General features: G+C 44.8%; 1 long non-coding RNA gene across 1 annotated transcript in view; it reads right to left on the bottom strand.

Moving 5' to 3' along the window:
* Positions 1–576: 576 nt before the first annotated feature.
* The window catches only part of LOC103662235, a 35,746-nt gene continuing 21,783 nt past the window's right edge, over positions 577–14,539 (bottom strand). The window contains exons 2-3 of the long non-coding RNA XR_568384.2: positions 4,852–4,977; positions 577–830 (exon numbers count right to left, since the gene is read on the bottom strand). This is a non-coding gene — a long non-coding RNA (uncharacterized LOC103662235). The remainder of the gene's footprint in view (positions 831–4,851; positions 4,978–14,539) is intronic.

Raw genomic sequence — 14,539 nt, 5'->3', positions numbered from 1 at the left:
TGTTGAATAATGTGATGCATAATGTAGACGCTTACTTTGGTATTATTTTACGATAGCAATTAACTTACAACTGAAAATATTTGGTTTAATTTAATATATGAAATAGCACCATCTCCTTTAGATATATACTCAGACAAACTGTTGTGTTGTTGTTTTTTAAGAAACTTTGAGAAAAACCTGCTGGGAAAGATTCTTTCTCATGGTAATTTTTTTTTGAAGATTTAATTTATTTATTTGACAGAGAGAGAGATAGCCAGCGAGAGAGGGAACACAAGCACGGGGAGTGGGAGAGGAACAAGCAGGCTCCCAGCGGAGGAGCCTGATGTGGGGCTCGATCCCAGGACTCCAGGATCATGCCCTGAGCTGAAGGCAGACGCTTAACAACTGAGCCACCCAGGCGCCCCACTCTCATGGTAATTCTTAAAGCCTACAAAAATAAAATATGATAATCATTTTTTTTCTACACTACCAATATGTAAGTTAACTTTTTTTCTTATTTTCTTCAAGGTTTATGCTTTACCCTTTAACAAATGTTTACAACAAATTTTCATCTGGCTAAACCTTTTTTTTTTTTCATCTTTGGAGCATTTCCTACAACAATAGTTTAATCTTACCTCGGGATCTAAAGTTGGAAGGGGCTCAGACATCTGCTGATTTCTCTTCCTTCCCTGCAGCATGTAGGTCTTGGCCTTGAACGAAGTGAATGCGTGCTGCTTTCCCCAGCAGAGAAACTAACACCAGCACCGCCAGTGTCAGAAATGTCTTCTCACCAGGAGACTCTTCTCAGGTCTGACATAAAGCTTACATTGTATAGTTCACACATGTTTCCCCTTAACAAACAAACAAACAAAATATTTGAGAGAGAGGGGGTTGTGGGGAGGGGCAGAGAGAGAGAATCCTCAATCAGACTCCCCACTGAACACAGAGCCCAACATGGGGCTCGATACCACCATCCATGAGATCATGATCCATGCCAAACCCAGGAGTCAGTAGCCTAATCAACTGACCCACCCTGGCGTCCCTATTCCTTCTTTTTTGTACTTCCACAGTTGACTAGAGCCTCTCTCATCCTGGATTATATTGTAAGTACTTTGCCCAGGTACCCCTTGATGCCTCTTCACTGTCTTTGCTCAGGCGTCTTCCATCTCTCGTGCTGCCCACTGGCCATGCAGGGCTACCTGCCTACTCCGACAACCTTGGCATCCAGGGCCATGGCTGAAGCCTCCTCTGATGTGAGTCTCTTTATAGTTAGAGAGACAACATGTCCTAGTCTGCTGGTTCAGTGCTGGTGTAGACCTGTTGTCCAGCATGTTTAAGAGCACCTCCTTCCTCTCACCCTCAACAGTGACTTAGTTTGCTTAATAAGATTGATGATCCTCTTACTTATAGAATATGAAGGATCAGGGTGATTTCCCTGAACCTCCCAGCTTACATGGTCCCACACAGCAAACAGAGATCAGATATGGTGACTCAGCATACAGTGCTCTAGAACTGTGCTGTCCAATATGATAGCCAATAGCCACATGTGCTATTGAGCATTGATATGAGGCTAGTCCTAACTGAGTTCTGCTGAATGTATAAAATACACTCCAGGTTTTGAAGGCTTAGTACAAAAAAAGAATGTAAAATATCTCATTAATAATTTTTATATTGAAATTATATTTGGGGTGTGTCAGGTTAAATAAAACATATTTATTAAAATAAGTAATTAAAGTATAATTAGAATTAAAATATATTATTTAAATTATTTTAATTTTTTAATGTGGCTACTAGAATATTTAAAATTATACACGTCGGGGGGCACCTGGGTGGCCTGTTGGTTAAGCATCGACTCTTGATTTCAGCTCAGGTCGTGATCTCAGGGTCGTGAGATCAACCCCCACATTGGGCTCCTCGCTCAATGCAGAGCCTGCTTGGGATTCTCTCTCTCCCTCTCCCTCTGCCCCCCTCCCACTCATGCTATAAAATAAATAAATAAATAAATAAATAAATAAATTCTTTAAAAATAAAATAAAAAACCCACTTGCATTATGTTTCTGTTGGACACTGCTGCTCTAGATCCGGTGACTCATTTCCAGTCGTGGTTCTCCTTGACTTTCTTTTTCCTTTCCTACATTAACTTCGTGCTGCCAAGGGGTGGACAATAACAGTTTTGGGTATTACTCCTCCCAGATGGTATTTGCCTGGTGACCAGGCCATTGATAGTGCACAATCCTTACTAAAGGTGTTACAGGGTGGAAAATGCACTGGTCTCCATTAGGAGATTGGAGTTCTAGAGCCAGCACTACATCAGTGTGAGCTTAGCTGAGACACTGACCTCAGAGGCCCTCAGATTTCCCTTCCATAAAAACAAAGACTTGGAGCTAGACGACCACGGAAGCCCCTTCGAGTCTCTTCAAGGCCTGAGCCAATTTCAAGGCCTAGCCAACTATGGCTATTTCAGGGACATACGCAGGGTTGGTGGAGAACCGAGATTTAGGAGGAGCTCTTGGATTGCCTCTCAAATCATACTATGTGTGTGCCTCCCCGCCCCAATCAAAGTTGCCCTTATACCCAGAATGCCCCCAAATTATACCCCTTGTCGCAATGGCCAAGTCAGAAACCAGTATTTGGTTAAGAAAGTGTTTTACATACTGGTGATAATGCAAGCTAAACAAAAATACAGAGGATTAGGAGGACTTTGAAATGCAGGAATAATGGATCCATTATAGGTCATTGAGAGAAGTGAAGATTACTCTTGAGAAACAATAATCCTTCCCTTTCCCAAAAACATTTTTCTGGAAACCATATATGAAGAATGTCATAAGATAGATGGATCTTTCCCATAATAGCAATATTGTAGTTGGGAGTTTCATTTCTGACCAATGACCACATTAGAATAACCATAGATCCTAGAGTAATAACAATGTGTAGGGTCAATCCTCCCAGGAGGCGTTTCATTTTAAAAGAAAATTTGTAGGGGCGCCTGGGTGGCTCAGTCAGTTAAGCATCTGCCTTCAGCTCAGGTCATTATCTCAGGGTCCTGGGTTTGAGCGCCACATCAGGCTCCCTGCTTCTCCTCCATGCTCATGATCTCTCTGTCGCTATTTCCATCTCTCTCTCTCTCAAATAAATCAATAAAATCAATTTTAAAAAATATTTTTTTTAAAAAAGGAAATTTGTAAACGCAAATGAATTTCCTCTGTGGAATGTGGCAGCTAGATTGGCTGAGGGCAGACCCTTCTGAGCAGAGGTGTTTTCCAATGGCCCTCATCCCCTCAGGGCTGCTGCCATGCCCCAAGGAGGGGGAATTGACACCAGAAAGCCAGTGTTCTGCTTCTAAGAGGCCCACACAGCTTAGCAGATCAGCAGACTCTTTGAGGGACATGGAACAAAGTTTTGAAGAAGCAGGATGGAAGCTAGGTCATTATCAAGGCTCTCTGGGTAAGAGGATGGAGTCCAGATGAACCAATTGTTAAGTAGCCAGGAGGCACCTGGGGATATAGAACAGTAAAGGAAGAAAGATTCCTAGGCACCAGAGGCCAGAATGGGGCTAACAGACGAGTAAGGGAATGACCAGGGCCATGAGGAAGACAGAGGACCTCACTGGAGGGTCATTGGAATGCCAGAAGCATAAGCAAACATAACTCACTTCCTGCCTGGCCAAGGGCCAGCTCCATGGCTTCTGCTGGTGGCATTTCCTTTCATTCAGACTATCAGTGACCTCAGAAGAATGTGAAAAATATGTGCAGCCTTTAGTGAGTTGTTTCTCCTGGGCTCTACCTAAAAGGTTAACCTAGTGGGAGACAGAAGCCAAGCAGTACCCCCACTACTGTGACACCTGACCATCCCTGATCAAGGGAGAGGATACAGAAGATACAGACGTTCTGAAAATCATGGACACCTGACCAGAGGCCAAGTCAAAGAAGGAGAAGGAAAAAAAGAAGGGGTAATAGAGAGTAAAACATGGCACAAGTGAAGGATGCCTGGGTGACTCAGTCGGATAGGCATTCAACTCTTGGTTTTGGCTCAGGTCATGATCTCAGGGTCGTGGGATCGAACCCTGCTCTCAGAGGGAGTCTGCTTGACATTCTCTCTCTCTCTTCCCTGCCCCTGAACCTGAGCTCTCTCATTCTCAAACAAATAAATAAATCTTTTTTTAAGATGGCAGGAGTGAGATGGAAAAGGAAAAGAAAAAGAGAAAAGAGGAGAGGGTTGGGAAAGAGAACAAAGAAGACAAAAAGAGAAGAGAGGCTCAGAGAGAGAGGCTCAGAGAGAGAGTCTCAGCAGGTCCTGGGATGAGGATTGGAAGAAAGTGGTCCCAGTCACAGCTTGTTACTGGTTGAGCTTTCCAGACAAGTTATCACTGGGAGCCATTGGAATCTTACCTATTTTTCAGAGCTCATCAACTGCTTTCATACCTGAGAACATACAGCCAGTCTCCAACCAGAGGCCATTCTTTGGTTTACACTGATGTGTCCACAGCAATGTGACCCACTGATTTGGATCACTTCAGAGAAGGAATTAAACCTTGAAAGCCACCCTTTCTGGAAATGTAAAGGCTACTAGGTGTTCCATATGGGCTGGGATGCAGAACTACACTGAGGACTATTACCTCAGTGCACCCTCACAGCCCCATGGACGAAACATTATGAGTAAATGGAGCTGCCACATAATACAGTGAATGGCAGAGCTGACATTTGTTCTTGCAGCTGTCTGACTTCAAACACCAGGCTCTCAGCTCTACATCACAACATCGTCTTCTTCTTGAGAACCAGACTCTATGGTGGCAGGTGCAATTTTGGGTACACAGGAAGGGGTTGAGTCTTTATGAGAGTTTTGGGTTAATGATCAAAGCCAAACCTGACCTACCTCAATTTGGCCTGTACGAATGGGACATTGTCTGACTCTGAAGGCAATTCCTCCATCCCCCGGTGGTAAAGGCATTACATCTTCCTTAAGGTCACAGCGTTTCTGTCCTTCGACTCTTCTAGAAATCTGAGAATGGCAAGAGGTTTGAGTGAGCGGTCTCCCCAGAGGCATTTCCCATGCCTCTGAAAAAGATGCCATATTTCACCAAGCATTGGATCTTGGCATCTGAGCGAACTCAAGTGGTAAATAAAAACGTAACCCCAGGGGTGCCTGGGTGGCTCAGTTGGTTAAGCATCTGACTCTTGATTTCAGTTCAGGTCATGATCTCAGTGTCATGAGATCCAGCCCAGCGACAGGCTCTATGCTGGGTACAGAGCCTACTTAAGATTCTCTCTCTCCCTCTTCCTCTGCCCTTACACCCCCTCCTGCCCCTGTTCACTCACACACATGCTCTCTCTCTCTCTCTCTCAAAAAAAAAAAAAGTAACCTCAGGACAGCCCTCATTGCTATCAAACACTCAAATTCTGATTCCAGCCTGGTGGGGGCTTGAGTTTGTCAGGTAATCTACAACGAGACAACCTGGTACAGCTCATCCTCTTGAACCGCCAAAAATCAACATGAGGTTTCACTGCCTAGACTTCCAGAGGCCATGGATGTCCCTGTACCTTATGTCACCATCATCTCCTTCAAGCCCTCTCAACCCAGCACGCCCTCTTCTCAGGACTCTGCTCCTCTCTGAAGGAGAAAGCCCTTCCATCCATCCAAACCCTGGGAGGCTTCATTAGTGCTAGCCCCTGCTGGCTGTGCAGAGGGAAGGCAGGCACCTGGTCGCTGGGTTACCTAGTTTGAGGAGCCCCAATAGTGCCACTCTGCCCAGCTCTGTCTCTCCTCTTCATCTGCTCTCCCCCAGGAGTGCTGGGGGCAGATTTCTCCTGAAGCAAACATAACTTGCCAGCACAAAGCTGATTTTCTTCTGACAACCTCCCAGCCTAAGCCACGTGAAGACCATCAGCTCCTTCTAGTATCACGCCTTTGACCCCACTTCCTGTGACACAATGACCATTCTCCGGCTCTGCTCAAGCGTATTTGCTTTTTTCTTGACTTGTCCCCACGTTAATTGACAGGGTCAGTTAACAAAGGGTCCCCACGTTAACTGATAGCTTCTTCAGTGTTCCCAAATTCTCAGCAGATATTAATCTTTGGGATTCAAGGGTGAGAAATAGGAATTCTCAGGAATTCCTAAAATCAGAAGCTATTCTATATTTTTTTCATAACTTTTTGTTGACATAAAAAAACAGTGAAACATAAGCTTATTTCCTTTCTTGATACAATGAAAACATTGTCAATTTTACAAAGAAGTGAAACCTACAGCAAATATTCAAACACTGGAAAACATCAGCAAACGCTAGGACAGTGTTTGAATAGCATGATATTTGGACCTCCCAGCAAGGTTGGCAGTTGTGCGCTCACTTCCCAGAATGGCTGTTTAAGGGTGTATTTTGTTTCCAAACTTGCTCTTTCTTGTAACCCTGCTCATCCCATTTGTATAAAGCACACTGTGCATATGAGTTTACTAGCATTTCTTTTATTTGCAGGAATGACTTGTCACTGGCAGGAGATAGGGCCATGAGCACACACACAACAGCTATTTGTGAAGACTGACTGAATAGATCGTGACTGCCTCTGTTCTAAGTTCTCTTGTCTTTCCGGAAGTGTTGACCTGACCCTTTGAGCCCATTTGCCATTGCTTCCTGCTCCTTTTTTTTTTTTTAAAGATTTTTTAAATTTATTTGACAGAGATAGAGACAGCCAGCGAGAGAGGGAACACAAGCAGGGGGAGTGGGAGAGGAAGAAGCAGGCTCATAGCAGAAGAGCCTGATGTGGGGCTCGATCCCAGATCGCCGGGATCACGCCCTGAGCCGAAGGCAGACGCCCAACCGCTGTGCCACCCAGGCGCCCCCCATTGCTTCCTGCTCCTATTTTCAACCTGACTTCAGTGGACTACTGACCAGCAATGTCTCCAGGTGGATTATTAAACTTTAATTCTCACATAAGAATGATCAGTTTCCCCCATTTCTTGTCTGATTTTTATCCTCAGGATGCAGGATTTGGAAAGACATAGGAATTTTCCAAAAAATGCTGGGAAGGAATTCCTGAATGAAAACCACTTCTTCCCCAGCCATCGAGAAGGAATGGTGCCACAGCGGCCCACAGTGTCTGACAGCCAAGTTCCTCAGCTGATAGTCGAGGAAGTGATTTGAGCCATCCCACTACATGAAAAGCCATGAATCTTTATTTATTTTTGAGAGGGTGTCTCCAAGCATCTGTTCACTTTTTAACTTGTTTATGTAGTTCATTGACTGTCTACTCTGTGTCAGGCCCAGCTGAGCAGGGAGCCCTCTATGGGGCTTGATTCCAGGACTCTGAGATCACAACCTGGGCCCAAGCCACACAGACTGAGCCACCCAGGAGCCCCCAACAAATGTTTTTAAAATACATTTTAGGAAGGTACACATAGTATTATACCATTTATTTAATTTGGAACATTAGGTAAAACTACATATTTATATGTGGGTCCTTTGCATGTAAAGTACAAAAGCATGAACTGTGACAACACACATCAGGTTTACAAAAGTGGTGACAAGGACATGGGACCATCCAGGAGATGTGTGGAGGGGAACAGATGAAAAGCTCAATGTTATCTGTAATGACTTCTTATTTTTAAAAAATACAAAGTAAAGGGTCTCCTGGGTGGCTCAGTGGGTTAGGCAACCCACTCTTGATTTCAGCTCAGGTCACGATCGTCGGGTCATGAGATCAAGCCCTGAGTCAGACTCTGTGCTCAGTGCAGAGTCTGCTTGTCCCTCTCCCTCTGCCCCTCCTCCACTTGTGCACGCATGCTCTCTCTCTCTCTCAAATCAATAAATAAATAAAATATTTTTTTAAAAAATATTTTTTTAAAAAAGTAAAATCAACAATGTTACTATTTATTAATTCTAGATTATACATAAATTGATTGTGTCTTTAATCTGTATTTTTCTGAATGTTTTTAACACAATGTGCACTCTGACCTATTGTCTGGCTGGTACCTTAGAAAAAGCAATAACACACCCACAAAAAAGAAATGATAACTATGAAACATGATTCTCACAGTGGTAATTATATTGTAATATGTAAATATATCAAATCAATGCATTGTACACCTCAAACTTATGTAATGTTATATGTCAATTTTCTCATTTTCTAAAAAAGGGAATAAAATTCAACATAAATTGAAAAAAAAAAGGAAGAAAAGCAAAACATAGACCTCTGGCCCTCAGAGTCCCTCAGAGACTCTCCTCTTCCCTGCCAACAATCACACACACACACAACTATACATACACACCACCTACTAAAGAGATAAGGCTTTGGATCTTTCGGTCACTTTGTGAGTCCAGGTAATTAGAGTCTGAACTTCAGACCTCAGAGATCCACGAGGCCCCCGTGCATAGTGTTCACAAAGGCCAGACTGCCCGCCCTTGTGAGTTGCCATCCTTGGGGAGGCCGAGACATATCTTGGACATCACAGCTGGCAAATAACAAGGTCAGATCTCAGACCTCCAGCAGCAGGGTCCCTTTGACCTTCCCAAAGCCAGGCTAGCATAAGGTTCTTTTAGAATTAATTTCCCTAATGCCTTCAATTCAGCACTTTGAATTAAACATTATGCCAGAAACAGGATGTAAACTTTAAAGGTATTCTCTTTGGCCTCAAGGAACTCACTTTCTAGCAAGCGATACACACATAACCAACTCCTAACATAGTACCACCAGTATTAGCTTTGGTAGAAGTGCTTAGAACCTGTATGCATCAGGACAAGCCAGGATGTGCTGTGATAACAACTACGTTCTCAAATCTCCACGGCTTGCCCCAGTAAAAGCTCATATCTCATTCACAAGAAGCCCGAGTCAGGCCAGCCGGCTCCTCTGCTCAGGAAAACTGTATAGTGCACTGTATTCATTTCCCAAGGCGGCCTTAACAAACCCGGGGAGGGGGTCTCAAAACCACAGAGATGATTGTCTCACCATCTGGGGGCCAGAAGTCTGAGGCCCAGGTGTTGGCAGGGCCATGCGTCTTCCTTAGCCTCTAGGGAAAGATCCTTCCTTGCTTCTTCCAGCTTATGGTAGCCTCAAGTATTCCTGGGTTCATGGCAGCATAATCCTAATCTCAGTCTCTGCCTCCACTTTCCCCTGGATTTCTTCTCTCTGTGTCCAAATTTCCCTCTTCTTATAAGCATCAATCATATGGGATTAGGGCCCACCCTAATGACTTCGTCCTCCATAACTCGATTACACAATTCAACCCATAACACACACATGGCTACAAGGTCACGGCAGCGGGACAGAGAACTAGAGGGTACCACGGAAGGTGGTCAAGGGTTTGGTCTAGAAATGGCTGGTTACTTTTGTACATCTCCCACTGACCAAAACCTGGTCACGTGGTCCCAGCCTACTGCAAGGGAGGCTGGGAAATGTGGAGGAGCACGGGGCTCTTTGGTGAGCATCGGTAGAGTCTATGGCCTTCCCCATTCAGGAGAACCACCTTTATTCCTCAGCCAGTGGGAAGCACAGGCTTAGGGAGGGCAGGGCGGGGCAGAAGTACAGGGGGGAGTAGGCAGAAGCAATTCAGGTCACTAACCGATCAGTGGAGATGCTGTAGAAATCCAGAGGGCAGAAGATGGAGACCCACAGCAGGAATGTGGTGGAAAGAAGACAGAGGAGGAAATGCATTCGATGAAATTTTCCAAAGTAGAATCAGACCACCAGCCAGAGGGGAAGGAAAGGGAATCATTTTTCTGACTTACGATCGCTTCGTATCGTGGCATTAAAAGAATACATTTTGCCTGGGAGAAATTCTTCTGAAGAGTTTGCAACGTTTCACAAGGCAAAATCTCCAAAATCAGATCATTTTGTCAAAAGGGTCTCTGTTGCAGACACCGCCCGAGCTAAGTGAAGTCTTTCCATGTCATGAAGCCAAGAAAGGAGATGGAGGGGCAAACTTGACCCAGAAACGTCTCCTTCAGGACTGTCCCCGTTTTGGGAAGGGATCACAGAAAAAGGATTGGATTTTGGAAAAACACGCCGCAGGCTTCAAGCTCCCAGTCCGCTGCCAGGTCTGCAAGAGGGAGCCGGAAGTTCGGCACTGCTCCTGGAAGAAGCGAGAGAGAAGCTCCAGGGCTGACAAAAATTCCCAGCCGAGCCCTGCTGGAGGTGGCGGCTCCCCAAGACGCCTGTGTGAGCTCTGTGCTCCCGCTGAGCACCTGCCCTGCAGGTACACAGCCCCCCGGAAGGCAGGAGCCCCCCTCACAGGCACCGCTGCACATCCCTTCCTGGAGAACTTGGACACTAATTCGCTTCCCATTCTGCTACCCACTCAGAAAGAACCAACCTCTTACTTACCCCTGGAAGGAGTTTGAAACACCATGCTGAAAGGGGTCGATTCTTTCAAGAGGGGCCCTCTGGGCGCCCGTGAATGGAGGCGAGGTGGAGGACCCCTTCCAGGTCGGCAGTTGTGAGGGCCTGTGGGGTCACGCTCCTGTCCCAGCCTGGCTGGGCGTAGCACCTGTTCCCCCTGGCTCGCACGTTGTCACCCAATTGTGCTGTAATCCAGAACGTTAGCACCCACTTTGGAGTGACATTGGCCTCACTACCTGCAATTCCCTCCATTCGCCAGAATGCCTTTCTCCTTTTCTTTTTTCTTTTTCCTGCCCCTTCTGCCATTTAAATTCTCCCTCTCCCCCTCCTTTGGCTCAAGGGGACCACAGCCTCCAGAGCACAGAGGAAGGTCAGGAGAAATTTAGGAGAACACACCATGATACGGACAAAGTGAGTCGGACAGAGGGAAGGACGGTGATCGGCCCCCTCCAGAAGCTGATTCGCCCTCCCTTACTGAAACTTAGACTTTTCAAGGATGAGGACTTGTTCTAATCTTTTTCAGGGACCCTCCGTCAGCTTAGACACCACACTGCTCCTTGCAGGCATCTGTCAAAGTGGCTGTGCTAACTGAGCACCTGTGTACCTCGGATGACTTGCAGGCAGTTATGGAAGCCTCAGAAATGTGGCCTCGAGTACCAGGGAGCTGACCCCCGTGGGCATCTGCCAGACAGTGGGGCTGAGGAAGTGTCTCTTGCTAGCAGGGGCTGATGGAACAGATGGTAGGTGTCCCAGTAGGATCTGGGACCTTCCATCCCTGCAGAAGCTGTTAACAGACCATAAACACGTACACAAACACACGAGCAAGGTTAGTGATTTTTAAAATCTGCTTCAACTGGGAACTCACCTGCTTAAAACTCCTCAGTGGCAACGTTCTACAGCAGAAGTTCTCGAACTTCTTAATCTCAGAACCCCTTTACACTTGTAACAGGTATCAAGGACCTCGAAGAATTTTTATGTATGTGGGTTATATCTGTCAACATTTACTATATGAGAAAATTAAACTGAGAAAATGTTATTTTTAATTATGAATGTCTTTTAAGTAATAACGCCATTGCATATTAATATAATTAATATAAATGACACATATGATTTACACAAATAACAAGTTTATGAGGACCAACTCTATTTTCCAAACCAAACCATGTTTAGTGAAAAGGGTGGCATTGTTACCCATTTTTGCAAATCTCTTCTTAAAAAAAAAAGAGAGAGAGCACAAGTAGGAGCAGGAGCAGGGGGAGGAGCAAAGGGAGAGGGAGAAGCAGACTCCCCACTGAGCAGGGAGCCCTACGCTGGGCTCAATCCCAGGATCCTAACATCATGACCTGAGCCGAAGTCAGCCACTTAACCAACTGAGCTACCCAAGTGCCCCCATTTTTGTGAATCTCTTAAGTGCTTGGCTTAATAGAAGACAAATGGATTCTCACATCTGCATTCAATCTGTTGTGATATATTATGTTGATAAACTGAAGACAAGCTGGCCTCATACAGACATGCAGTTGGAAAATGGACTGTTTAATAGTCATTTCAGATCATTGCGGGTATTCTTTTTTTTTTTTTTAAGATTTTATTTAGTTATTTAGAGAGAGACTTCAAGCAGGAGGAGGGGCAAAGGAGAAGGAGAGAGAACATCCCAAGCAGACACCACGCTGAACACCAAGCCCGATCTCACGACCCTGAGATCATGACCTGAGCTGAAATCAAGAGTCAGACACAGTTGGCTACTGAGCCACGAGGCACCCCATGGGCATCCTTTTTTGATGCTACACCAACCTCAGCTTGTGGTCATTTCTTAATGTTTAGTTGCAGTGTGGAATATGAAATCATATCAGTGACCTTTTCATACTCTATTATATTCAAATTCCCTGGACTATCTTGTCACTTGTATAGCTCTTTCGCCCATACATGATGTTTTTTAAGTTATCTCTACACCCAACATGGGGCTCAAATTCATGACCCTGAGATCAAGAGTCTCGCCTGTTACCAACTAAGCCAGGTGGGTGCCCCATCACCATATATGATTTTGGAACCATCATAGATTGGTCATTTGGAAAATATTGGTTCACTGAGTCTGTCAGATCTTCCAAAATGTTGACATAGTACATTTACACAGTATCAAAAAAAACCACATCTGTTAATATCACCACCCATCTCCCCAGAAAAGACCTTAAGTATTAGGAAACTATCAACCTAACCATGACAGATACAGGTTTTCCAAAATTCTAGTTTTCACTTGGAAGCTCACATTTTATTATTGGCAACAAATAATGTCACTTTGTTGATTTTTGAGAAAATGTCTGGCAGATATCCAAGCGTGAATAATCATAGTTTGATCATCCACCAGTCATTCTTTTGAGAAAAACAGTGCTCCATGAAGCACAAGGCTAGTTCGGCTCCCAACTCAAGTGCTTTTCCTCAAGACAAGCATTGGAATCAGTGTCCACAGATTGCTTTATGCATATTTCCCTCTCCGTGACACGGATTTTTTAAAAGTATACTCAGGAGAAGAAATTTAATAAGAAGGAATCATTTTTACAGCTTCATCAAGGACATTTTTAAGTAAAACTTGCAAATTTTTTGGAAACGCATGTGGTGAAGGATATGAATTGTAGTACAGCCTTGATTTGCGCTAAAGATCCGTTGGTTTTACCTACCCTTGGTTTGCATTTTGACAATGAAATTTCACAATGGTGGAAAAGGTAAGTACCAACTTAACACTACTGTAAAACATTGATTTGAACTTTCATACTCCCTGATAGGGTCTCAGGCAACACTGGGTTCCAGGGACCATGCTTTGAGAAACTCAGCCTTCCATACTCTGACTTCTGCCTTCTTTCGGCCTCCTCCTCCCTCACTAACTTATGTTGGGCTTCCCCAGGAGCAGACCAGGACACAAGGATTCAAGGGCAAGTGGTTTGTTTGTGAGGTGACCACGAGGGACATGGGAGAGCAGCATGAAGGAAAGCAATGTGTGGCGTGTGCAAGAGTTGTCACCCCTGCAGACAATCGGGGCTCAGTCGTGCTGTGATCCTTTAGGAAGTAGAATAGGACATGCCTCCAAGTTATCCAGCCAGAGGGATGAGGAAACTCACACATTTATCCCCTGACTCTAGTCACCGTTGTCTAATGGCTCCTAGCAAGGACCTCCCCTACCTAGTACTTCCCAGCTGCCCTGAATTGCACAGGATCAGCAAGCTGGATATGCCCTCATATGGAGAGTCCCAGAACCTTGCTGGAGGAAGCCATAACATGTCCTCGTTTGGGGAATGCCACAGGAGAACAGAGAGGCCACCAACAGCATCAACTGCCTTCACTGTCCTCCCATCCCAGTAGCCTTCCTTTGCCCTGACACATGGTCTTCCCACATGCTGTTCCTTCTACCTGGAACCTTCTTGTACTCAACTCTTTGCCTGGCCAACGCCCACTCGCTCTTCAGGTCTCTACCTAAATTTACTTCTAGAGAGGGCTACTCTGATCCCCACCATTCTAAAACAGACTCCCCTGCCAGAGTCGCTCAATGCACACACAGTTTTTCTTCTGAGAGCCAACCCCTGCTGTAATTACATGTTTGTGTTGTTCTTTTTTAATTGTTTAAAATAAGGCACTGAGATAATGAGGGATTTTTTTGTTTCTTCTTTTTTTTTATTTTTTCTTTATTTTTAAAATTCCAATATACTTAACATAGAGTGCTATATTAGTTTCAGGTGTACAATATAGTGATTCAGCAATTCTCTGCATTATTCAGTGCTCATCATGATAAGTGTACTCTAAATCCCCTTCATCTATTTCACCATTCCCCCATCTTATTCTTTATTTAATGTCTTCCTTCCCACTAAACCAGCAGCTCTATTATTGGAATTGTATCCTCTCTTGTATCTCCAGCACCAGAAACATGCCTGGCATGTGGTAGATACTCAATAAATACTTGTTATGTGAATAGATGGATGATTATAAATAAAAAGCACATAAAACATACGCTGCTGAAATTTCCAGTGGCAATTCAAAGCAAGGAACTGCAACAATCATTCTAGAAAACCCAGGAGCTCTACTGATGATGCCTCCTTACTAGCAGAAGATTGAGTCAAAGTAGCCTGGAGTAATCACAGCCTTCTCCTGGGTGGGATCGCAGCTGGATGGCCACAGGGCCATGGTTCAGTTCAGCCCCCTCTGGCCTCCCTCAGCCCTGCCACGCCCCACCCCCCACATGCTACAGATGCTA

The sequence above is a fragment of the Ursus maritimus genome, unplaced genomic scaffold, assembly GCF_017311325.1.
Source record: "Ursus maritimus isolate PB19 unplaced genomic scaffold, ASM1731132v1 scaffold_15, whole genome shotgun sequence".
Classification (NCBI taxonomy): Eukaryota; Metazoa; Chordata; class Mammalia; order Carnivora; family Ursidae; genus Ursus; species Ursus maritimus.
The sequence above is the reverse complement of the archived record's forward strand: the minus strand, read 5'-3'. Positions and strand labels throughout refer to the sequence as shown.